A 27,319-nucleotide genomic window follows, 5' to 3' on the forward strand; every position below is an offset into this window, starting at 1 on the left:
TAAATCTGAGAGAAAATACACAGCCATCTGATATTCTACAGTTATTTGTCATTAACATTTCCATTTTAAGTTTTATTGTTTTTAAAATATGCAGCATGTAAATTCTTCTCAAATTCTTAAGGTAGGTGAATATATATTCATACATGAGGTCGCTGCCCAAACCAGTTAAAGAATTCCTACCCAAATACTTGCAGTAGGCAGCGTTGTTATTAAAGAGTAACAGTCTTCATTTGTAACACTTTAGCATTCCCGGTGCTCAAAGCTCAGAATAGGATCCACATTTAAAGAGAAAAAATATGGAATATAAAAATTAAAAATATATTCAACCTCACAGTAATTAATAAAAGTATAGTGGATTTAAAGATTCCAGAAAAAAGTTGTCACTGAAAACCGCTGATCATTAAAACAGATGGCCCCTGAGCAAAATTTACCCCCAACAGTTTCAAGTTAAGGTGAAGGCTTGTATTTTTTAAATTCTTAATTTGACTAAGATCACTCCAAGAAATGCTTTCATAAATATCAGCTGGATCTGGATCACGCTGAACTTACAAGGTAACATAAGAACTGTATGCACTGGACTGTGAGCAGGGAATAGTCTAGGAGTTAAAAAGTAGTAAAAGAAACTTAGAAGGGGGAAAGGTGAGTAGTTATTGACATTTATGAAAAATAACTGTTGGATATGAGAGAATAAAATCACAAAATATTAACATGCAAAAGTTGCCAAATTTATCAAATTCCAGAAAGAATCCACAGGAAAAGAAATTTTCAGGGCCTCTGGCCTTAGAAAAAGATTGTCATTCCAAGATATGGAAGATTTTCCTTATTTCTTCCTCTTCCTCAAATGATCCCTCCCTCTCCTCAAAGTGGTAGGTAGACCAAGGGGAAAAATTCCAATAAAAGATACTTTAGACACCGGTTGGTGTGTCTCTGTGGGGTTGAGTGGTGGCCTGCAATCTGAAAGGTCACTGGTTTGATTCCCACTGAGGGCACATGCCTGGGTTGCAGGCCAGGTACCCGGCTAGGAACATGAGAGAGGCAATAGATCGATGTTTCTCTCCCTTTCTTCCCCTCTCTGGAAATGAATAAATAAAATCTTTAAAATAAAAGAGGTACTTAGAATATAAGCAAACCACAAAAATAACAAATTAAGAAGAAGAGGAGAAAACCATACCGCATACATATGAGGGACATGTTCATTAGTTTTGTCTTTCATGGCAAAAAAAAAGGAAACAACTTATATACCCACCAAAGCGTTTTGGAAAAACTGTGAAATAGTCATACAGTGAATAAAAACAAAACAGCTAAAATGAGGGACCTAGATCTATACATATCCAGATGAACAGATGTTGAAAAACAAGAATAAATGAAAAAAAAAAAGACTTCCACAGAATTTTAAATATCTCTTACACACGTTTGTGTGTTTCACACACATCACACTGGAAGAATGCACACTAAATCTATGGCAACAGTTGCCTCTGGTGAGTGAGGGTGGAAAAAGAACGAGAAAGTGAATAAAGAGGACTTTAGTTGAAGGTGTTTGTCACAATCTCTCTACTTGTTTGGCTTTTTGAAAAAAACTATCCAAAAACAATGGATTCAGAGGAAAAAGTAAATTAGAAAAGCTTTAAAAATCAACATCAGAGCAATATTTTTAGTAAACAATACTGTAAACAAAATCCAACCAAAAAAAGCCAGTGAAGCCCTGGCTGGTGTAGCTCAGTGCAGTGAGTGCCAGCCTGTGAACCAAAGGGCCACCAGCTCGATTCCCAGCCAGGGCACATGTCTGGGTTACGGGCCAGGTCCCTGGCAGGGGGTGCGCAAGAGGCAACCACACACTGATACTTCTTTTCCTGTCTTTCTCTCTCCCTTCACTTCTAAAAATAAATAAATAAAATCTTAAAAAAACTAAAAAAGCCAGTGAATTCAGTCCCTATCTTTTCAATAATAAGAAGTCCAGCTTTTGTTGGTAAAATATTTTTCCCAGTTGGTGGAAATTACATAGCACAGGGGTTATTTGAAAAGGGAGGGAGTAAACAGACCGATTTCATATACTTCAGTAAAAAAGTACATTTTAAATAAATAATACTCATAGTATTCCAGCATATCTTCAGAGAGACCGTCAATCTCACAAGGAACCACGTCCCCAGAGCACCTTCTCTTTCCTTTCTGACCTTCTGACCTCCTTAGATCTCCGTTCTGTTCTACCTTCTACCCCCATCTTTCTCCCGTGTTACCCATTTCCCTCTCTAAAGACCAAACCTTCTCTAACCACCTCAAATTTTAATACCTACGTACTCAAAGAAAGATTTTTTAAAAGAAAACTGGAGACTTTCTGAAATGCATTAAGCTTTTCCTCCCCTTTCAAATATGTTTTTCTTCCATCTGTTACCTTTTCCATCCTCGACCTGTTTTTCCCCTTCCATTTTAATTTATTTTTAATTGACTTTTAGAGAGAAACACTGCTTTATTGTTCCACTGATTTAGGCATTCCCTGGTTGCACCATGTAGGTGCCCTGACCAGGGATCAAACTGGCAACCCTGACGACCAAGATGATGCTCTAACCAACTGAGCTACCTGGCCGGGGCCAACAGCTGCTTTCAACTGCTGGCAAGCCTCCGCCATGTTTCTACATTTTGCTTCTTAAGGAAAAGATACTCCCAAGGAAACCAAACAAAATCCCACTCCACAGCTCAAAGGTCAAATAGAGGGGGGAAAAAACTAAAGTAAAAAATACTAGCCATATTTTGCTGCCTTTCATTTTGACATTATGGCTAAGGATAAAGTTCTAACAACCTAATGAGAGAGCAAAACCAAACTTGCTTGTACATTTTATCATCTTTATAGTATTGTAAATGTACCCGGAGTCCTCTATTTCACAAGGTACCTGGGTTAAGAATAGTAAGACCATTTAGAACATGTTTGTACAGTTGAATACTACAGCCCAGTAGAAACATAACCTCAAGATTCACAGTATAGATACAACCCATACACTCCCACCTCATCCTCCTGGTTTAACCCCCCCCCAAAAAAAAACCATAAACAAAAACTTCCACAGTCCTTTTTGTTAATTGCTTTGAGCTATATAAGCATTCTCTCACAAGCAGCAGTCAGTGCTTCAGTCTTCAAAGTACTGACATTCCTGCTCTTGTTCGTGATTTTAAACAGTTCTGTAAGGCATGCAGGGCATGTGTTTTACAAATCCTGCTCCCTCATATATTCCACATTTACCTATTTTAGTTTTATCCATTTCTGTGCAGCTTTCTCTTACCTAAACCAGTGTTAACTGGCTTCTAATTGATCTCCTAGCTTACTCTATAGCACAATCTAGTCTCCACACAGCAGCTGCAATGAACTTTTAAAAAAGAAATCATCCTCGGCTGGTGCGGCTCAGTGGACTGAGCACCAGCCTGTGAACCAAAAGGTTGCTGGTGCGATTCCCAGTCAGGACACATGCCTGCGTTGTGGTCCTGGTCCCCAGCTGGAGGTGTGCAAGAGGCGACACATCAGTGTTTATCTTTTTAAAAAGGCCTTCTCTGACTACAGAATTTTTATATGAATTAATCCTCTACACTGTCCATAGTCTACAACCTGATCATCTCTTCTGAGTCCACTTTTAATACTGACGCTCTGGTCCTGCAAAGCTGAAAACCAGAACCTGGACAGTGGAGGGCTCTGCGAATATAATGCCTGTTCAAAGTCAAAAGTAGCACCCTGATCTTTTTCTTTTTAGTATCCGAAAGAAACTCTCTTAAATTACCTTTTTTTTAGGTATTCATTTTTTTTAACCAAAGCCATTGTTAATCTTTCAAATGTTTCCTATTATATCCATTTATACTTCTCTTTTTAAAAAGCTTAATATCAAGCCTTTAAACTGTCAAAATTTTGTATTTGCCTTAAAGAAATCACTAGTTTTTCTGACCACTAACCTTACTGTATAGCACATAGTTTGTTTTCTATCAATTAAGGAAAACAACAACTAATAATAATGAGACTAGGGATCTGAAATCTGTTTTCTGAGATGGGAAACTGGCTTATAAATAGAAAAAAAAGATAGAAATAAGGACTATTTTTGGAGGTGTAAATAATAGCAACAATTTTAACAAATGCCTTATAAAGTGATGACAGAGATCAAGAAAACTTGCTGATGCTGCTTAATCTTTCAGGAGGAAGAGGCTGCAGTGATCTGAAGTGATCACTCAGAGGCTGAGTGAAGTGAAGGGAATTCTCTCCTACAGACTGGCTCCTCTTTGAGGGCAGGGACTTGCACTCAGAGCATCCTGCACTGTGCCTGGCACACAGAAGGTGCTTCGTATAACTGGTGAATAAAGAAATTAGTAAAATAAGTCTAGAGGTGTAAAAGGACTTAGTGAGCATCCAGTTAAATGATTTTGTTTTACACATCAGGAACTGGAACCCCAAAGCAGCCCAGTGGCTGGCCCAATGTGATGCAGTACACACAGGGGGCCAGGCCCAGAGCTGGGACCAGAACCCAAGCTATTTTACCATCTCCCTAAAATTATGTTGGAAAAAGCAGGATTTTTACAGAATTTCAACGTGGATAAATGAAAAATAATACATTGGAGAAAAACAATCAGACTGTAATTAAGGACACTGGGTTCTTATTTGAAGTAGAAAATTATTTGAAGTACAAAAAGAACTTGATGAGGCACAGTTACCCATTATGTATACAGTCCAAATGGATCAAATTCTTTCATTATCAGAAAGGATCCTGAAAACACCTCAAAGACTGACATCCTACGACCGAGCTTTAAAGTCTTAACTAGTATGACTGTTCAAAGTAAGACAACTACCCAACTCCATGGCTCATACACAACAGAACTGAAGTGGTTACACAAACTGGGCTCCTCCCTACGTGTGTAGGGTTACAAAGACAAATTTGCAACTCTATTTGTTCTGGGCCTTCTATAACCTTTTCTCCTTTCAATTCAACCAAACCTTTACTGATTAAAACTGCACAGACATGATCTGATGCTGATCCTCAAGATGTGAAAAGGCTTTACTCTATTTCCTGAAAATCGTTCCATTGAAAAGCAAAGATTCACCTTATCAGCCTAACCAAATTATTATCAAATAAAGTACCTATTTTGAGAGAGGCCTATGGATGATTTAAATTATGGAAGAGTACCATTCCCCACCTATAAAGTAGTAGAATCACAAGCAAAGACTGATTTTTATCCTAAGTCCAACAACTAATCTTTACATTAATGTTTCTACTGCTTGAATCCTAAAGTCAATCAACCACAGAAAATATTCAATGAATGCAATTTACATGCTAGTCCTAAACTGAACTACCAGCCTCACCACTATCGATTCCTTTAGAATAACTTTGCAATGGCTTAGTTTAAATAAAGAAAAAATGTTTCTGGCCTTAAAGAACCAGGAAAAGACTCAACTTACAGCTAAAAGAAAAATTGCTCATATTTTCAAGAACAGAAATTCTCAACATACAAATTTTCCTCCTTCAAAAGATTTTACGACCTTCCTGGCTGGTGTGGCTCAGAGGACTGAGCTCCAGACTGCAAAGTAAAGGGTCACCAGTTAGATTCCCAGTCAGACTACATGCCTGTGATGCAGGCCAGGTCCCCAATAGGGGGCGTGTGAGAGGCAACCACACACTGATGTTTCTCCCCCTCTCTCTCTCCCTCCCTTCTCTCTCTAAAAATAAAAATTTTTAAAATCTTTAAAAAACGATTTAAAAAAATTTTTACCACCATCTTTTACAGTATACTTTGCTTTTAAATAGCAAGCCAGTTAAAAGTAACAAAAATTATTTCTCCACCTATTCACTTCTGGATATTAGATGAATAAAAACTCAGTAAAATCAATTTTATAAATCAGAACAGTCAGGTATTCAAATAAAAAAGGGAAGCCTTGGACTCTAGGCACAAATTCACTTCAAATATTATATACTTATAGAACTCAAAAACAAATTCATTTTTAGAGGAATAGCCTCCAAAGTTACAAAATGTGGGTAAGAGTAATCACTATCACTTTATCTTTACTGCCAGAAGTAAGGACTTACAGAACTGTTTAAAAAAAATGTTGACTGACTTCCTTCCAGTCAAGATGGCCGTGTAGGTACGCATGGCTCGCCTCCTCTCACCACCTCATAAAAATTACAACTAAAATCTAAAACAAACATTAATCAGAACCTCCAGAAATCGAGTTGAATGGAAGTCTGACAACTACAAAATTAAATCCATCCAGACTGGTAGGAGGGCACAGATGAGGAATGGGCTGTCCCACATCCACACGTGCTGGATAAAATTCAGGAGGGACATCTCGGGAGCAAGAAGTCCCAGCCTCACACCAAGCCACCAAGGCCAGGGTTTCAGTGCCAGGAAGATAAGTCCCCACAAACTCTGGCTGCAAAAACAAGCAGGGATTGAGTCAGTGGAAGAAACTTCTGGAGCCCCAAGCAGTCCCTCTTAAAGAACCCATGCCCGGACTCACCTACTCAGACTCACTCCTCCTGAGCTCCAGCAACAGGGTAGCAGCATGAAAGGCACCAGTGGAATACAGGGAGAAACTGAAGTGTCTGGCATCAAGGTGAGCAAAAGCCATTGTGCCTTTTCTGAACCCTCCCCTCTATAAAGCTAGCAAGCTGGTGCCATATCTGAGACTCCATCAACCTGGCTAACATGGTTTGATCTGCCCTGGAGATCCCCTGAAACTCCACCCCACTCAACTTATGGGCCCACTCAAATGCTTTTCCATATGAAAAGCTGCTCTTAGCTCATGCTTCACAACTTCCTAAATCATCTCAACCAATTGCTGACCTCGGTGAGCCCCAGGCCTGGCACTAGCAGCAGCCAGCCTACATTCACAGCTTGGCTTTGCCTGGGAATCTCCAAGTCCAGCCCAAGTAGCAGCCATCTCAGATTGCTTTACAGCCCGGGCAGAATGGCCCTGGGGCAAACCACAGGTGGGGGCTGACCCTGCCCTGCACTACCTGGGAAACCCCAGAGCCTGTGCACCCAGTGGACAGCTACAGACCACATCACACCACCACCATCCCACGCCTAAACTGCTGATCCTCCACAAAGGGCAGAGGATGGTGGTCAGTGGTCACAGTCAGTCCTTGCAGCTGAATCCTTGTACAAGAGTCCTTGTACCCTTGTACCTGGGTACATCCCTCCTGCTGACCTGCCAACAGCAATCAAGGCTCAGCTACAAGAGAAGGGTATACTCAGCCCACCCAAAGGGCACATGCCTGGGTTGTGGGCCCAGCTTGGGAGATATGGGAGATTGTACCACTGGACCCTACAAGGCACCTACTACATTAGACCACACTACCAAGACAGGGAGTCAGAGCAGCTCTACCTAATACATAGACACAAACACAGGGAGGCTGCCAAAATTGAGGAGACAAAGAAGCATGGCCCAATTGAAAGAAGAGATCAAAACTCCAGTAAAACAACTAAATGAAATGGAGATAAGCAATGTATCAGATACAGAGTTCAAAACAGTGGTTCTAAGGATGCTCAAGGAACTTAGTGGGGACCTCAATGGCACTAAAAAGAACCAGTTAGAAATGAAGGAGACTTCCGCCAAGATGGAGGCATAGGTGGAGACGCTGTGCTTTCTCACACAACCAAGTTTAGAGACAACTAAATATTAGCAACAGAAAACACAGCCAGAACACAGAAAATTGAACTTTTTGGAAGTCTGATAACAACAAATTCTTCAGCCTGACCGGTAAGAGAGGCGAAACCAGCAGCTGGTGGAGCGGGAAGCACGGGAAAACTCGGTCAGACGGACTCAGGCGCGAGGAATCCAGACGCAGGGTTGGATCCAGTGAGAGACCCAGTGAGCGACCTCGGGGAAACAGCGAGAGAGCAGGACTGCGGGTTGACTGTGGTCGCGCATTAGCATGCAGATAGACAAGCGAGGGAGTGGGTGACGACGGGACCCAATGGGTCCCCGCAGCAAGCAGCAGCAGAGGGCGCCACCATTTCCCCGCTCTGACCCCGCCTCCACATACAGCGTCATAACCCAGTGACTCTGAGTGGCCCGGCCCTGGTGAACCACCTAAGGCTCTGCTCCTCACCCAGCGGCGCAAAACAGCAGAGGGGGCCACCATTTCCCCACTCTGACCACACCCCCACATACAGCGTCACAACCCAGCGACCTGGGAGTCCAAGGCTCTGCTCGCTCCTCATACTTAATGAGCGCGAACAGACCAAAAATGGCTCAAGAAGATCTCAAAGTCCCAGAGCCTATAAATCAAGCGATGAAGAAATAGCAAAACTCTCAGATGCACAGTTTAAAACACTGGTGATCAGGATCCTCACAGAACTGGTTGATTATAGCCACAAATTAGACAAACATATGAAAGCAAAACTAATTGAAATGAATGGAATTGCACAGGAAACCAATAGCAATGAAAAGGAAACTGGGACTCAAATCAATGGAGTGGACCAGAAGAAAGCAAACAATGGCCAAACAGAAAAGAGTGAAGAAGCAAGAATTCAAAAAAATGAGGAGAGTCTTAGGAACCTCCAGGACATCTTTAAACGCTCCAACATCCAAATTACAGGGGTACCAGAAGGGGGAAAGGCACAGCCACCAGTGGAAAACTTATTTGAACAAATAATAAAGCAGAATTTCCCCAATCTGGCAAAGGAAATAGACTGCCAGGAAATCCAGGAAGCTCAGAGAGTGCCAAAGAAGTTGGACCCAAGAAGGAACACACCAAGGCACATCATAATTACATTAGCCAAATTAAAATGGAGAGAATCCTAGAAGCAGCAAGAGATAAGGGGACAGTCACCTACAAAGGAGTTCCCATCAGACTGTCAGCGGATTTCTCAAAAGAGACCTTACAGGCAAGAAGGGGCTGGAAAGAGGTATTCCAAGTCATGAAATCCAAAGACCTACAACCAAGATTGCTCTATCCAGCCAAACTTTCATTTAGAATGGAAGGGCAGATAAAGTGCTTCTCAGATAAGATCAAATTCAAGGAGTTCATCATCACCAAGCCCTTATTATATGAAATGTTAAAGGGACTTATCTAAGAAAAAGAAGTTAAAGAAACATGAACAGTGAAAGGACAACAAACTCACAGTTATGAACAACCACACCTAAAACGAAAGCAAACTAAAAGGACAGCTAGATCAGGAGTGGAAACATAGAAATGAAGATCTCAAGGAGGGTTAGCAACAGGGGAGTGGGAGGAGGAGAAGGGGGGAGAAGGTACAGAAAATAAGTAGCATAGACAGTAGATAGAAAATAGAAGGGGGGGCAAGAATAGCATGGGAAATATAGAATCTAAAGGACTTGAGACACATGGTCATAAACTAAAGGGGGGTAATGGTGGGGACGGGGGGGTAGGGTGGAGGGGAATGAAGGGGGGGAACAGAACAACTGTAATGGCATAATCAATAAAAAAATAAATTAAAAAAAGAAATGAAGGATACACTAATTGAAATAAAGAAAAATTTACAAGGAAACAACAGTAGAGTGGATGAAGTTGAGAATCAAATCAGTGATTTGGAACATAAGGATTGCTAAAAAAAAATCGAGACAACAAAAAGAAAAAAAGAATCCAAAAAGGTGAAGAGAATATAAGCAGCCTCTGGGACAACTTTAAGCATTCCAACATTTACATCATAGGGGTGGCAGAAGGAAAAGAAAAAGAGCAACAAATTGGAAATCTATTTGAAATAATAATAAAACAAAGCTTCCCTAATTTGGTGAAAGAGATAGACCTGCGAGTCCAGGGAGCACAGAGAGTCCCACACAAGATGGATGCAAAGAGGCCCACTTCAAGATACAATCATAATTAAAATGCCAAAAGGTCAGAGAGAAACAGAGAAACTTAAAAGCAGAAGAGAAAAGAAGTTAGTTACCTACAGGGGAGTTCCCATAAGACTATCAACTAATTTCTTGAAAGAAACTTAGCAGGCTAGAAGAGATTGGCAAGAAATATTCAAAGTCATGGGAAGCAGGGACCCACAGCCAAGATTGCTCTACCCATCAAAGGTATCATTTAGAATCTAAGGGCAGATAAAGAGCTTCCCAGATAAGAAAAAAAATACTAAAGGAGTTCATCATCACCAAACCATTGTTATATGCAATGTTACAGGACCTTACTCTCTTAAGAAAAAGAAGAGCAAAACTATGAACTATAAAATGGCAATACATATCTATCAATAATTGAATCTAAAAAACTAAACAAATAAGAAGAACAGAGACGGAATCGTGGATACAGAGAGCATTTTGATAGTTGTTAGATGGGAGGGGGTTGTGGGGGAATGAGTGAAGAGGTGAGGGGATTAAGCAGTACAATAGGTAGTCAGAGAACAGCCATGGGGATGTAAAGTACAGTACTGGAAATGGAGTAGCCAAAGAACTTATATCCATAACCCATGGACATGAACAATGGTGGGGGTATTGAGAGAGTGGGTGGTGCTGGGTGGAAGGGGGGCAAAGGGGGAAAAATCAGGACAACTGTAATAGCATAATCAATAAGATACAATTAAAAGAATTTAGCCCTAGCTAGTTTGGCTCAGTGGATTGAGTGCTGGCCTGCGAACCAAAGGGTTGCTGGTTCAATTCCCAGTCAGGGCACATGCCAGGACCCCAGTAGGGGGTGCGTGAGAGGCAACAACAGACCTCTCTCTAAAAAAAACATAATGTTTCTCTTCCTCTCTTTTTCCTCCCCTCCCCCTCTCTAAAAATATAATAAAATTTTTACAAAAAAAATTTTAATTAAAAAAAAAAAAAAAAAAACTAGCCCTGGCTGATGTAGCTCAGTGGATTGAGCACGGGCCTGTGAACCAGACAATCGCGGTTCGATTCCCAGTCAGGGCACATGCCTGGGTTGCAGACCAGTTCCCTGCAGGCCAGTTCCCAGCAGGGGCCTCACCAAAGGCAACCATACATTGATGTTTCTCTCCTTCTCTCCTTCCCTTCCCCTCTAAAGATAAATAAATAAAATATTTTTTTTTAAAAACTGTCTTAGAAAGGTTAACATTTTATTTGGTCTTCCAAAATCAATTCTTCACAACAAGAAAAAAATCATTTAAATAAACTTTTAGAATAAGAATACAAATCAATATATTCATAAGCTTTTGCCTTTTTAGGACCTGAATTCTAGTGCAAGCTTTGCAAATACTTTTGGAAATCTAAATTTTCTCATCTTTAAATTGAGAGCAACTGTCCAAGAATCTCTAAGGTCCCTTTCAGAGCTAAAGTTCTATGCTCCTTTGGAAATACTGTTAAAATTCTATCTGCCTCTCTTCATATGCTTTTTGAAAATGAAAAGCAATACACATACAGAATAATTCAAAAGCTATAGGCACCCAAATCCCTCTTCCAAAGCCTAAAGACAACCAGTTTTATTTTCTTACTTAGAAACAACAAAAACCAGAAAACCAAAAAGGGGTGTGTCTTAGCAAGCGCGCACGCGCGCGCGCACACACACACACACACACACACTCACTCATATGCTCTTGTAGGCACACATACGCTGCACTCTTTCTAACAGCTCCAAGAATTCTGTCCACTAATGTGTGGCCGTCAGGATTTTGCTGATGCAAACAATGTAGCAAATAGGCGTATCTGAACATCAGTGCACCCAAGCCCTACAAAATATTGTATCAATAATACATATTTCCCACACAATTGCCTGAATTCCCCATACTTCTGAGCATCTATCCTCTTGGTACTCATCCAGGATGGTCAGAGAGACGGAAACAAACCTTTAGGCAGAAAAGCCAGTGACATTTAGACCATCTCCCCCTAGAGAAAAGGCCAAAAATATCTTTTATGAATTAAGTGGAAAAACTCCAGCCAAAAATATACCAGAAATGATATGTAGTACTTGTTTGTTTACAAAATTTAAGTGTTGTTTCCTTCATATGTTTGTAAAAGATATTGATAGAAAATAAATTTGGGGAACATGGAGAGAAAACATAAGGACAGCAAGTGAGCAACCTGTATTGCAGATTCTATTAATTACAAGGAGACCCAGTTCTGTCCGAGATCGGGGTACAGATTTAATAACATGTATGACTGAATTCCTCTATATACAATCTGGCTACTTTTATCCAGAGATGGTTACCCACAGTAAAAAGTCAATTTAGTTTTCTATCTTTACCACTGGCAAAGGATCCCTATTAATTCAGTTTTTACCCCAAAATTAATTGGAATAGTGCATTATTCCAGAGGTAATAGAAGTATTAATAGCTGCAGCCAGAGGTGAACTCTGAAAATGGTTTGCTATTTACTTGACCCAGAAAACACCATAAAATCTCACAAATCACGAGGTTCAACTCTTCATGGTCACTTTAAGAACACTAGTGAAGCTGCCCAGGCTGTCCATCAATGTATGCATGTTCAAGAAGCCACCAAGCATCCGAAGGATGTCACTTTACAGAAGCAATGTGTGCCATTCCGTCCTTATAACAGTGGAGCTGGCAGGCGTGCCCAGGCGGAACAGTGGGGCAGGATGTAGAGTTGGTGGCCCATAAAGAATGCTGAATTTTTGCTGCACATGCTTAAAAATACAGAACATCATGCTGAACTTAAGGGTGCAGATGTAGACTCTCTGGTGCAGATGTGATTCACCAAGCACGCCCAGGTGAACAAAGCTCCTAAAACAGGTCACAGAGCCCACAGTGCTCAGGGAGGATTAACACTCACTTGAGCTCTCAGACCTGCCACACTGCAATGATTCTTCCTGGAAAAGAGCAGACTGTTCTTAGACCAGAAACAGAGTTTGGGCAGAAGAAAAAGATATCCCAGAAGAAACTGAAGAAACAAAGACTTATGACCTGGAAGTATATTCAGCATAAATACTAATAAAAATTTTTTTAAGTGTTAATAAAACAAGCCCTGGCTGGTATGGCTCAGTGGATTGAGTGAGGGCCTGCGGAACGAAGGATCATGGTTTGGTTCCCAGTCAGGGCACATGCCTAGGTTGCGGGCCAGTTCCCAGGGGGGACCCACAGGGGGCAATCATACATTGATGTTTCTCTCCTTCTCTCCTTCCCTTTCACTCTAAAGATAAATTTTAAAAAATAAAAATCTTAAAAAAAGGTGTTAATAAAGCACTTAGAAGCAACTCTTGCTGTATTTTAAAAGTGGTGTTTACTAAATAATTGGAATGCCTAGCATGCAGTAGATAATAAATAACTGTTAAGTTATTCACACTAACTACTTTGAAAATTATCTTTATTTAATAGAAAGTATTTGCAAAGGACCATATGAATATCAGGCAACTCTAGGAGTAAGTGTATGTGTGAATGTGTGTCTGTGTACATGTATGGGGGAGCACATAAGTTTCTCAAATCAAAACAAATACAGACAAAAGTTCTCATTTTACTGTCCTATAATTTGCTATTATAACTGGCCTTTGAACTGCATGTTCTTTCAAGCAGAATATTTTCAAAAAATACAGTCGGCCCTCTGCATCCTCAGGTTTCCCATTCGCAGATTCTGGGGGTACAGAGGGCCAAGTTTACGCACTGCTCTACACCACTGTGTACGAGGAACCTGAGCATCGTAACATTCTGGTTTCTGCCCACATTGGGTCCTAGAACCAATCCCCCCAGATACCGAGGAGTGTAGTTAAGTTTTGGGGAAGTCAAAAGTTATATATGGATTTTCAACTGCATGGGAATCAGTACCCCTAACGCCCACATTGTTCAGTGGTCAACTGTATAAGTATTTATTCTATCTTCAGTTGTAAAATGCTATCAAATTGGGGGTGGGGGCAGAAAACATTATACTTTGGCCTTACACTGAAATGTGCAAAATTTTTTTTAAATTTAAAATCAGGGAAATGCAGTATATCTAAAACAATATGTTTGTTTCCAACAGAAGCTCCCTCTAATTTTTTAAGTAGGAAAATACAATTTAGGAACACTCAATGTGAGATTATTCCCAACACTTTCTTTTCTTCTCCTCGCCCAAGTAAATCAACCATATCCAACATTAATTCTCTTAAGAAAACTGCCCCTGGTTTCTTCTATTATCAGAGTTGTTGTGTTTTTTTTGTTTTTTGTTTTTTTCAAAAAAAGCAATTTCAAGCGTTAATGGGAAGCACTTAGAATCGAGGCAAGCCTTATATATACCTACACATAAACTAACCAAGTGCAGGAAGTCCTAGACTGAGGGCCGAAGCACCTCTTTTCAAATGAGGCCGTCTTCTCAACCCTATTTCTGACTACATCACAAATGATTAGTGCCAATGCCAGACACTGGACTCAGAGCACATAGTTCCAGGCATCCAACAAAGCATCAGCTGGGAAAGGGAGGGAGAGTTGAACTAAATGGGCCACAAAGTAAATAAAAGGGTTACTTGGCAAGTGTCCTGCCTATGATATTATCAAAAAAAATCACATGGGAGGTCCCCAAATTCTAATACTAATAAAGAATCCCTTACCTGTAAGTATATGATTTGTATAGGTCCTTTAAGATTAGCTGCAGCTGAAGAAAAAGTCTTCTGGGTGCTGACAAATTCTATTGAAGGGAGTTCAATGTCCCATCTACCAGGCTGAATTCCACAGATTTGTAGATAAGTATTTTAGGTTAGAAGTTTTCAAATAAAAATTATAAAGGAAAGAAAAACAAATATTCCAATCACATAATCGAAGAACAGGCCTCAGACCAAAATGAAATAATTACATCCTTCAATACATCCTTCTACTGTTTCTAAGACACACAAGAATCTGTTTCTTGGGCTTGAGATGATATTAAGTGGCAATGGATGAAGAGAAAATAACTGACTACTTGAAATTAATCCAAAAGTCAAATCTAAAGACATCCAATTTAACACTGAGCTTGTACTTAAGTAAAAAACAAAGTGAAGCAATTATTTGGTTGGATTCCTGTTACATGGCAAGCTACTATGACATAAAAGAAAGTAATGGTTCATGATTGGCTGTAGACAGTCTAGTAACCAAAGTGCATATTTATTGTTTACTTCCCATACTTGCCACAAAAGTTTATCCAATCAAATCACGTAATGCAAATAACTTTAAGTGCAAGACTCAGTGGTCAAGGCACAATGCAGGAGAGGAATGGGGGTGTCTCAGTCTATTGCTGCATAAAAATTACCAAAAACTATTGTCTAATGTTCTCAAGACTTCCACATAATTTATAATTAACCCAATCGCTTCTACAAATATTGCATGCCTATAAACTTTGATTTTCATAACTGATGTTAATTTAGCTAATGTAAAATATCTTTATTATTATAGTTGGCAATAAAGACAATACTGTTATCTTCATTATTCTAGAATAAAATTATGATCTTTATTTTAATTCCTACCATAATTAAGGATGAAAACTTATTTTAAAAAGAAACTTTGAAAAATACTGTAGATATATATAGTGCAATCACTCACAATTTACTGGGGAAAAAAAGACTGGAGTCAATATAGTGCTCACTATCCAATCTGTAGATTCTTCAGCTCCTCTGTTTCCTCCCTGTCTTCAAACAGTGATAACTGAGTAGGAAGAGAATAGATATATTTAAGTCCACCCATTTTCTTATTGTGAGCTTGGTCAAAGAACTGGTGACAAAGTTTAGAGGAATTTGTTAAAATGAGGTTTTGGCATTATAAAAATTTCTAATCAGATACGTTAAAGGAATGTAGGAGAAAAGCACCCACAGAACTCTGGGATAAACTCTGAATGCATTTTTAAAACAATTTTTATATACAATAAAATTTACCTTTTGCATAAAGTTATAGTCTGAATTTTGACAAAATGCACATGTAATCACCACCACAATCAAAATAAAAAAAACAGTTTTCATGTGAATTTTTAGGACAACCATTAATAAGAGTTCTCGAAAGGGTTTACTTCAAAAGATTTCTTTCTACCAAGTAAAAGCAGATAAAAGAGGATCTAAAAATTTAAACAAGGATTTACTGAAAATAGAGGAACACCAGCCCCTCTCTACTTTTACTGCTGCCCTCTAGCCAATTCAAATCACTACGAATCACCCCCACTTCTTCAGTTCCCACAGCATCAGTTACCATGTACAAGCGTATTTCTTCTGTACCACAAACTAACTTCCCGCTACGAGATGTTTCGTGACTATACAATGAAAATGAAAACCCATTTTCCTTCTGCCACGCCGAACACCCTGTTTTCCAGTAATCCTGCCATTCATCCAAGTAGTCAAACTAGAAATCTTGGAGCTATTCTTAACTTCCCACGCTCCCTCACTACCCCCACACATCCATTTCCCGGCCCCTAATTTAGTCAATCACCATGTCTTGTCAATTTTACCTCAGATATATATCCCAAAATGGTCTATTTCTCTTGATCCTCACAACCAACAACCAGCTTAATCGGTTCAGAACATTAGTATACCGCAGTATTACCTTAATTAATGCAATACTTTCTTGTTTCATTCCTGCAGCATCTTTGCATACAATGTTTTCTCTACCCAGAATGCCTTTCCTTCATCTTTGCAAACATCTAGTCTAATCTCTCCAAGTAAAATTAAATCCTTTCTCTTCATCTCTCTTTATTTTATTTTATTTTTTAGACAGAAGGGGAGGGAGGAAGATGAGAGGGAGAGAAACATCAATGTGTGGTTGCCTCCTGCGTGCCCCCGACCAGGGACCTGTACCTCAACCCAGGCATGTGCCCTGTCTAGGAACTGAACTGGTGACTCTGGTTTGCAGGCCAGCATTCGATCCACTGAGCCACAGCATCCAGGGCTCTCTTCAACACTCTGAATGTGTAAACCTCTTACTGTTGCATTTATTTGTGTTTTCCACTAGATTCAGAGTACCATGAGGGCACTTAACTGTTATATATTCACCTTGGTAAGTCTGGTGTCTAGACAATGCCAAGAAATTGTAGATGCTTAATCAATGTTTTTAAAAACGAATGAATGAATATATCATAATCCAGATAAAATGACTTCCCTCCGTTAAGATTCCATGCTTACCAAGTGATCTTTTGCTTAGGCCAACACAGTAGCTGTATGATTTCAGGCAAGTTACTTAACCTCTCTGTGCCTCAAATTCCTCACCTGTAAAATACTGATAAAGAATACCTCTCTCATAAGGTTACTGTGCAGATCAAGTGAGTTAAACACATATAAAATGCTTAGGGTAGTACCTGGCACATAGTAAGTGCTCAGTAAATATTAGCTACTGTTATTAGTTTTTAGCAATACACAATGCTAGGAGAATGGACTGAGCAGACATGTTTTCTTGGTCATGGAAAAGACTATCCCTCGAAGTGCAGGAGGTTTCATCTGTCAGCCCCTTGCAGTTTGGTTAGCCACTTTTCCGTGAAACCAATCAACCCTGGTGATGATGAAGAAACGGAGTTTACTTGGAAAACACAGATGGATCCTGAATCTTGAGGACCCCATCAAGTTAGCAGCATCCTGATAGAACTTGTAAGAAAAGCTCGTTGCTCACCTATGACACCTTACCTTGATTCCCTCTAAAGGCAACATTTTAGTCAAAGATAGTACAATTTAGTGAAAAGACTGTGAGGCTCGGAGGGAGATACTTAAAGTATGTCACTAATTAGCTTTGAATATGATTGTGTACTTGAAAGAGAAAGTCTCTGAGTTTTAAAAAGTATTAGTCACCTCTCAATTATCCACACTAAGGAGGTGAAAAGTGGTATAATTAATTCAAAACAGATAGTAAAAGGGAAGTCCTTAACATTTTACTTCAGAAGGTACTGTGTAATTTCTCCTATAGATTTATATCTAAAATTGTATTGGGGCTGAACTAATAAAAATGTCTTTCCATAACGTGGCCATACATTAAAAACATCATGGGCATGAACTAAATGCAAAAGAAGGAAGCCAGCGTGAGATAAATTCCTACAGATAATCTACGTGAGGATAATTTAAAACTGACTATTACTATGTAATAATTCCACTCAACCTCACAGCATCCTCTTGAGGTTCAATCTTAACCATAAAATTCTTTCAGATGAAAATCTCTAAATGTCACTTAGGAATAAATGATGAGAACAACTGAGTGTTTAAAGGTGAATCAATCTAAACCTCTGAAGCCATGAGAGGATCATCCAGCTGAGGGTCTCTGCAGCCACAGGTGTGGAGGCACATCATTGTGCTTAAAGAGCCAGAAGTTAGTATCAGCCTAACTACAGGCCAATTTATTTCACAAAATCAAGGTATTCTAGAAAGGTCATGTAACAATTTCAGTGCCAGAAAGTATTTCAGTGACCACCTTGTCGAAACCCTTTGATTTTATAGAAGAAACCGAGATCCACAAAACCTGCAACATGTCTGTCAAACTACATATTAAAATAAATATTTAAGTACTGGAAAGTTCATTAAAAAATTGAGATGTAACTGACACATACCACTGTATTAGTTTCAGGTATACAACATGATTCAATATCTGTATATACATACTGTGAAATGAGTGCCACGGTGAGTCTACTTAACATCCATTACCACACAGAGTTAGAAAAAACACTTTTTCTTGTGATGAGAACTTTTAAGATCTACAGGAAATTCATTATTTCATTCTACAGGACATTCATTTTCATGTTGTTTCTTCAAGCAAGAAGTTTCTGAAATAACTGATCATTAATTTTCACTGAAGGAAGATTCTCACCCATGCAGAGTAGGTTTCCATTAGTGGTGCCAGGCTGGCAACGAGTCAAGACATCAAGACAAGTTATATTCCAAAGGCCAACCATCGCCACCACCCCATCACATCATCAGACCACCAAGGTGGAGGGGAACTGCCACTGGTCGATTCACCAGCTCCAGTCAGCAGGTTTGAGCCCTGGGGCACACTATGACCCTGTGTATGGAGACACTGTGTCTCTGTGTTGCTGACAGAATTTCAACTCCAATGGCTCCCAGGGCCATTCCATTGCCAGAGCTCGTCCACATGCAAACCTTAGCAAGATCTCTTGGAATTTTCTCTACTTCGCAGATATTAACTTCTGAATCTTTCTCTCTGAACTCTATTTCCTCTACCAAGAGGAAGGAAAGAGTCAAAATGGGAAAACAGCAAGTGCAGAGGCCCAGAAGTAGGATCTGGCTGGGAACACGGGAAGAATAGAAAGGAGGCCAGTGCAGCTTCAACTTGGTGAACACAGGAACGCACGGTACCGGAAATAGGAAAGGACTATATACATCTCAGAAGGGCTAACAGGTCACGGTAAAGATTTTGGATGTTGTGATTTTCATAAATTTTGCCATTCCCATGGTGAATCAATTACATATAAATGAAACCTAAATTTATGTTTTGAACCTCGTCTGCTCTTCCAAAACCCAGTGCAAGAGATTCAACTGCCAACCTGCTAGGTAGCCTCTCCTGAACAGCAATACATGCAAAGTCCAACACTATCTTTTTTTCCCAAACCAGCTCCTTCTGCTTATTTTACATCTGCTGACAGACTAATCATTCATCCAGACTTGCTATCTCAAAGCTACCTTTCATCCCCTCCTATTGTCTACTACCACTAGATGTGCACTCTACAGGTCCTTAAATCTCTAACTCTCTCTTTCTATACTAGTGCCATCACTACCATCCTAATTCACATTACCGCCAATTCTTGTTGAAATTACTGGAATAGGCTAACCAGTGCATTCCTCACCCAATTTGCCCTATATGATATCATTTAGATACTTTTAAGACTACCAATAAGCAGAAAACATATAAATTTATTAACTCTAGTTCTGACTTCAAGCTCCACTCATATATTTCTGCCTACTTAACATACTTATACTTAGCTTCATTCACATCTCGAATTTAACATGTCTAAAATTGAACTCCTGATTTCCGATCTTCCCTCCAAATCCCACACCTACTCCTCCCATTCCTCTACCCCCCACTCCCATCTTAGTAAGTGGCGCCTCTACCCATCCAACTGCTCGAGCCAGAAACCTGAGAGTCATCCTTGACACTTTCTTCTCCCTCAACTCCCACATTCAATCTATAATTAAATGAATTCTTTCTTTATCACACTTCCTAAATCCATCTATTTCTCTCCATTGCCTCTGCCACCAAGTCCTACCTGCGAAGATCCTTCTTTAAGTGGTATGAGGTGCAGCCCAGGCACCAGAATTTTTAAAAGCTCCCCAGGAAATTTTAACATGCAATTAGGGGTGAGAACCACTGCTCTACAGGTTCTCCCACTAACCTCTGTGACCTCATTTCTACCACTTTCTCCTTTGCTCACTTAACTCCGGCTACGCCAGCCTCCTTGCTGGTTTCTTGAACTTGCCAGGCATGTACATTCCTCATGGTGTTCGCCCTTGCTCCTCCCTCTGTCTAGAGTTCTGATTCACTCCTTCACCTTCTATAGATATTTGTTCAAACATTATATTTTCAGTGAGATGGTCCCTGGCCCTTCTATTTAAAACTGCAACCCCACCTCAACATTCCCGATCTCTTTCTCCAGCTTTATTTTTCTCCTTGGGACTTACCACTTTTTAATATATCATATATTTCATTTATCTTGTTTATATACTTAATGAGAGCAGGAATTTTTGTCTGTTTTGGTTAACTATATTTCCAGCACCCAGAATAACATCTGACATAACATAGATAATTAATATTTAACTCCACAGCAAGGCCCCCCCAGATTCCCCCAACTAAATTTCCCTATTATTCTCCTAACTCTAATTTATTCCTTTCCTTCATAACATTTACAGTAGTTTGTAATTTTATTTATGTTTATTTGTGGAAGTTCTTTTCCTGGACTATAAATTCTATGAGAATAAGGACATTTTGTTTGGTTCACCATTATACAGGGTAGGGCAAAAGTAGGTTTACAGTTGTTAGTACATGAAACACAGAGTATATTCTTGTATTATTATTTATTGCCTTATTTTCCATATAAACAATTGTAAACCTACTTTTGCCCCATAGGTTTGAGTATGCAAAAGTTTATTCTTGTGTTATTTATTAATTACTGTATTATTTTGCATACGAACAACTGTAAACTTACTCTTGTCCCACTCTGTATACACCATTCCTCGTGCTCAAGTGTCATAGAGTAAGTATCTTAAAAACAGTCAATGAGTGCTGGCTGGTGTGGATCAGTGCACTGAGTGCCAACCTGCAAACCAAAGGGTTGCCAGTTCAATTCCCAGTCAGAACACATGCCTGAGTTGTGGGCTAGGTCCCCAGTTGGGAGTGTGTGAGAAGCAACCACACACTGATGTTTCGTTCCCTCTCTCCTTTCCTTCTCTTCTTTCTTAAAAGTAATAAATAGCCTTGGCTAGTGTGGCTCAGTAGATTGAGTGCAGGTTACGAACCGGGGGGTCGCTGGTTTGATTCCCAGTCAGGGCACAGGCCTGGGTGCAGGCTGGGTCCCCACTGGGGGCCACGTGAGAGGCAACCACACATTGATGTTTCTCTCCCTCTCTTTCTCCTTCCCTTCCTCTCTCTCTAAAAATAAATAAAATCTTTTAAAAAAAGTAAATAAATAAAATCTTTTAGAAACTAATCAATGAAACAAATAATAAATGAATGAGGTCAAATACATTTTCTGAAAGCACATCTGATCATATTATTTTTCAATCAAAAACTTTCAAAGTCTTTCTATCACTTTACCACATTAAACACCTACTGCCTGGCCTGGTAGAAACCTTCCATGTTCTGGGCCAATTTACTTTCCTGTCTTATCTCCCATTATTCTATGCATCTTTTGCTTCGGCAGTCCTACACTGTTCATTATTTCTGGTACACACCCAATACTACTAACATACATTGCATTTCCCTACCTGTACATTGTTGTTCACGACTTTCCTTTGAAATCCCTTCCCATTTCTGCCAATTAAAATTCCAGCTTTCAAACTACCTACCCTTCCAAACCCCGCTCAAAAGCAGCCTTCACGAAGACAGCCCTGACTCCCACCCCAACTTCCCCAACGAATGGCCTCTCCCTCTTCTGAACACCAAAGTGCGCTATACTGGTTTAATGCCTTACTCTTTTCAGAACATACCCTTCCTCTACCTTTTACAAAACCTTTTGTTTATGGTCAATAGATAGATATTTGGTGAAATGAAATCAGTTAACACCATTACTCCTTTCTCTGTCATAAAATATTTAAATTGGGAAGGGGCGAGGTACAAAGCTGGAATGGTATTCCCTTCTATGCATCTTCTGAAAAAGCAAGATCTTCTTAAATGCAATTTTTGGAGCTCAGATTTTTAATGTATTCAATTCTTGGAAAAAAATGTTGAACTTCAATGTGCTACTATGATGACATAAATTTCAGAAGCTATATTAAAATGAGTTACCCTAAGATTATCACATACTTAAAAGAATAGCTGGCTGAAAATCTGCATACCTTAAACTCTGTTGTCTGAAAACAGTAATTACTAGAAAAACACAGTTGTTCAACAAGAAATCAGAAACATTTTATGATCTTTTAAAATATCCCATTCATTTTTTTTTTTATTTACTTATCTTTAGAGGGGAAGGGAAGGAGAGAGGGAGAGAAATATCAAGGTATGGTTGGTTGCCTCTGGTGTGTCCCCCTACCGGGGACTGGCCTGCAACCCAGGCATGTGCCCTGACTGGGAACTGAACCATGATCCTTTGGTTCACAGGCCTGCACTCAATCCACTGAGCTACACTAGCCCAGGCCCATTCATTTTTATATTCTGTTAAGTGACATGAAGGAACATCCTACAGTAAAACTCTACCATGAAACACCAGTTATACCTAAGTTACAGACCTATTTCCCTACCCACGCCCTCTCATAAGGCTGTTGTTCCCAAAGTGTATCCCTGGAGGTCCCTTTCCAGGAGGCCATGAAGTCGAAACTATTTTCATAATACTAAGAAATTGTTTGCTTTTTTCATTATGTTTACATTTCCACCAGTGGTATAAAATCAATAATGGGTAAAAACTGCTGATGCCTTAGCATGAATCAAGGCAATGGCATCCAACTGTACCAGAGTCATATGTCTTTTACCACCATATACTGGTGATTTTTAAAAAGTTAATTTCACTTAAAAATGTTTTTGATGAAGCAGTAAAAATTATAAATTTTATAAACCTAAACTCTTGAGTCTCTAAGAGTTTATAAAACTCTTAGGTTTTATAAACCTAAGACTCTTGAGTCTTTTAAATATTCTGTGTGATGGGCATGGTTGGTGTGGCTCAGTTGGTTGGAGCACTATCCCATTAACCAAAAGGTCATAGTTTGATTTCTGGTCAGGGCACATGCCTAGGCTGAGGGTTCAGTCCCTGGTCAGGGTAAATAGGAGAGGCAACGGACGGATGTTTTCCTCTCACACTGACGTTTCTCTCCCTCTCTCTACCTCTTTCTCTCCCTTCCTTCCTCTCTCTCTAAAACCAATGAGCATGTCCTCGAGTGAGGATAAATAAGTAAGTATATAAGTAAATATTCTGTGTGAAATGAGAAATATGCAAAAAGCACTTCTGCAGGATACTCAAGTACAATGGTTTTCTCTAGGAAAAGCCCACGTGACTCTGACTTGCGAGTTGAACTGCCTTTTTCACAGAACACCACTTTTACTTGGAACAAAGCACAAACTGGTTATTCAGGCATGACTATTTAGCAGACATTTTCTTGAAAATGAAATGAGTCTGTCACTTCAAAAAAAAACACTGACAGTATATGTTGCCAATGATAAAACCTAAACCTTTAATCAAAAATTAGAAATTTGGAAATCTTGTGGCTGCTTGACAAATTCCAAAAACTTTTCTGATGAGATGGGTGGTGATATTAACTAACATGCGGGTTTTTTTTTCAATCCTCACTGGAGGATCTGCTCATTGGTGGGGGAGTAAGGGAGAGGTGGGGAGCAAGGAAAGGGGACAGGGGAGAGAGGGAAACACAGGTCTGTTGCCTCCAGTACACACCCTCACCAACTGGGGTTCAAACCTGCAACCTAGGTATGTGTCACGACAAGGAATTGAACCTGAAACCTTTTGGTGTATGGGACAACACTATAACTGAGTCACCCGGCCAGGGCAACTGAAGTGGTTTTTGATATGGCACTATAAAATGTGTCATTTGGAAGATCTGCTTAACTTGATGAACCAGTATCTCCCAAGCAACTGATTCATGATACTATAAAATCATACACAGGTAAAGGATCCATGCAAAGTGTAAGACATATCAGTGGATTAATCTAACGGTAACAACAATATGATTTCAGATTCTACACTGCAACATATAAGAAACTACCATTTGTCAAGTTTTGGTGTAGTACCATAAAAGAATATGCACAAATGTCTGAAAATACTCCTCCTTTTTCCAACTACATCATTTGAGGCCATATTTTCTTCATATACTTCAACCAAAACAATCTATCATATCAGACTAACTATAAAAGAAATGAGAATCTAGTTGTCTTCTATTAAGTGAATATTTAGGAGATTAGCAAAATGTAAAAAAAATGGCACCTTCTCATGAATTTTTTTATAGATTTTATTTATTTTTTAGAGAGAGGAGAAGAGAGGGAGAAAAAGAGGAAGAAAAACATTTATGTGTAAGAGATACATCGATTGGTTGGTTGCCTCTCACATGCCCCCAACTGGGAACCTGGCCTGCAACCCAAGCATGTGCCCTGTCTGAGAATGAAACTGGCAACCTTTTGGTTTGTGGGCTGGCACTCAATCCACTAAGCCACACCAGCCAAGGCTCACTAATTTTTTTAAAAATTATTTACATAAAAATACAGGTGTGGGGAAAAAGTAGATTTACAGTTGTACTACAAATAATACATAATTAATAAATAATAAAAGAGCCCTGGCTGATTGAGCATGGGGGGGTTTGATTCCAAGTCGGGGCACATGCCTGGGTTGCAGGCCAGTTCCCAGCAGGGGATGCATGAGAGGCAACCATACATTGATATTTCTCTCCCACTCTTTCTCCTTCCCTTCCCCTCTCTCGAAAAATAAATAAAAGAAATAAAAGTATCTTAAAAAAATAATAAAAGAATAAATTCTTTTACATACTCACAACTGCAAACCTACTTTTGCCTACCTTTGTATATTATTTATGTTACCATGAGAAAAATATCATGTCACTTTTTAAAGTAATCAATACTTCTAAAATATATTTTCCATTTTGATTTCTGATCTGGTTCATATCAATAGATATAAGTCATGTAAACAAAAGCTCTCTGGGGCGTCAATAATTTTTTAAGAGTATAAATAGTCCTGAGACCAGAAAGTCTGAGAACCACTGGTCTAAGAGAATCTCCCTCTTATTCCAACCACTCCCAACATTGCTGTTTGTACCAAATCTCCCTTCCACCCATCCTCAACTGCAGTTGAACCTGGGGCAGATATCTGGCTGAAGGGAAATCAAGCCTTAGGCTGACCAAATCACACATCCCCCAGGGGTATGAACTACGTCTCATGGACACTGACATCTGTTTATGGTGGAACACTAGCGTCCGTTAACTCTTATTGCCGAAATCCTTGGAACTGTTTTTGTTCCAGCCCCTTCTGAGGCCTGATTGTTCAGCTTTTCCTTGGATTGTATGACAGCTATTTCCTTTTGATAAATCTTTTATATGAGCTATATTAAATAAGTTTCTTTTCCTCCATTTGAAAGATCAGATCCCTATATAAAAAAAAAATCACTCCCAAAAAACTAAAAGCTAAATGGAAATTTTAGCCTCATGCAAAACAAGAGACAAACTTAATGATCAGCTGTTAGATAAGGGGGGCTTATTTTTTTTCTTTTTCTGGGGAAAAAAACATTCTATATATCACGTCAATATATTTTAGACTGCAAATGGCTTCATTAAAATATACCAATCGGCCAGGGTTTTTCAGGGAGGTTGATAAACAAGATAAGAACAAGGTTAGTGAGACTTGTCCTACAAGATATGAACAATTATGACAAAGCTATGATAATTAAGTATGCAAACAGGCTAATAGTATAGGGCAGAAAATACAGACACAAATACTCATATATTTGGAAACATAACATAGTAGGGGGGTTTAATAAATGATGCTGAGGTAGCTGGTTATTCTCATGGAAAATAATTAGGTTCTATTTCACACCAAATATCAAAATAAATTCCAGGTGGATTAGAGAACTAAATGTGAAAAGCAAAACTTTAAAGCTTTTAGAAGAAAATAGAGGAGGTAACTATTACCTCAGTATAGAGGAGGAGACCTTCATTCAGAAACAAAAAAACACACACTACAAAGGAAAAACATGATAAACCTTATTCTATTAAAATTTAAAACTTAGTTTCAATAAAAGAGAATAAAGTTAAAAAACAAAACACACTCATTAGGATGACTACTATTTTTTAAAAAACCCAGAAAATAACAAGCGTTGAGGACATAGAGAAATTGGAATCCTGTACACTGTTCATAGGAATGTAAAATAGTGAAGCCACTACGTTAAACAGTGTGGCAGTTCCTCAAAATAATTAAAAATAGAATTACTCTATGACTCAGCAATTCCACTTCTGGGTATATATCCAAAAGAACCGAAGGCAGGGTCTCAAACAGGTATGTTTACAATGTTCATAGCAGCATTATTCATAATAGCCAAAGATGGAAGCAATCCAAGTGTCTATCAGCAGATGAATTAACACATACAATATAAGTCAGCTTTAAAAAGGAAAGAAATACTGCCCTGGCTGGTGTGGCTCAATGGATTGAAATGACAGCCTGAGAACCAAAGAGTTGGTTGCCAATTCAATTCCCAGTCAGTGCACATGCCAGGTCCCCAGTAGGGGGCGTGCAAGAGGCAACCACACACTGATGTTTCTCTCCCTCTCTCTCTACCTTCCCCTCTCTAAAAATAATAAAATCTTAAAGAAAGTAAAAAGCAAATAAAAAGGTAGGAAATTCTGACACCTGCCACAACATGGATGAATCTCATGGACATTATGCTAAGTGAAGTAAGCTAGATACAAAAGAAGAAATATTGCATGATTCCACTCATATGACCTGTCTAAAGTAGTCAAAATCCCAGAAGCAGGAAGTTGTACCTGTTCCTAAATGCCAGAAAAGAATTACGTAAATCTCGAATTAAGGAGATGAATGATTACATATACATTTTTTCTTACAAATAAACAGGAAGAATTAGAGGCTTTCAGGAAACTACAACAAGCCTTCTCTGATGTAGCTGTCACAGCAAGATTTATGCCTACAGCTCCTTTAAAAAGAAACAGTCAAGAAAAAAGGCCTCTGTGGTCAAATTAGGGTTCCATCGCCACTCTGAGGTCTGCACCCAGCTCTCCCCAGGCAGCACCACCAGCCTTGCCACACAGAGCAGGTAGGCACCTCCTGCTCCACGACCTGACCACAGCTGGGAGAACGAAGGCCCACAGGTTTCCCAAAGAGGCTACACTTCAGAAT

General features: G+C 39.4%; 1 protein-coding gene across 4 annotated transcripts in view; it reads right to left on the minus strand.

Annotated features, from left to right (window-relative positions):
- The window catches only part of SPOP (speckle type BTB/POZ protein), a 74,513-nt gene that overhangs the window by 40,326 nt on the left and 6,868 nt on the right, over nucleotides 1-27,319 (minus strand). For 2 of the 4 annotated variants that reach the window (XM_037149874.2, XM_053655836.1), the window contains exons 2-3: nucleotides 15,379-15,480; nucleotides 14,415-14,525 (exon numbers count right to left, since the gene is read on the minus strand). The exons of 1 other annotated variant lie outside the window; for it this stretch is intronic. The gene's annotated coding sequence lies outside the window, so the exon portion shown is untranslated. The remainder of the gene's footprint in view (nucleotides 1-14,414; nucleotides 14,526-15,378; nucleotides 15,481-27,319) is intronic. One more of the 4 variants, XM_053655838.1, reaches the window with a different exon arrangement.

The sequence above is a fragment of the Artibeus jamaicensis genome, unplaced genomic scaffold, assembly GCF_021234435.1.
Source record: "Artibeus jamaicensis isolate MK-2021 breed Jamaican fruit bat unplaced genomic scaffold, CSHL_Jam_final contig_1998, whole genome shotgun sequence".
NCBI classification, from domain to species: Eukaryota; Metazoa; Chordata; class Mammalia; order Chiroptera; family Phyllostomidae; genus Artibeus; species Artibeus jamaicensis.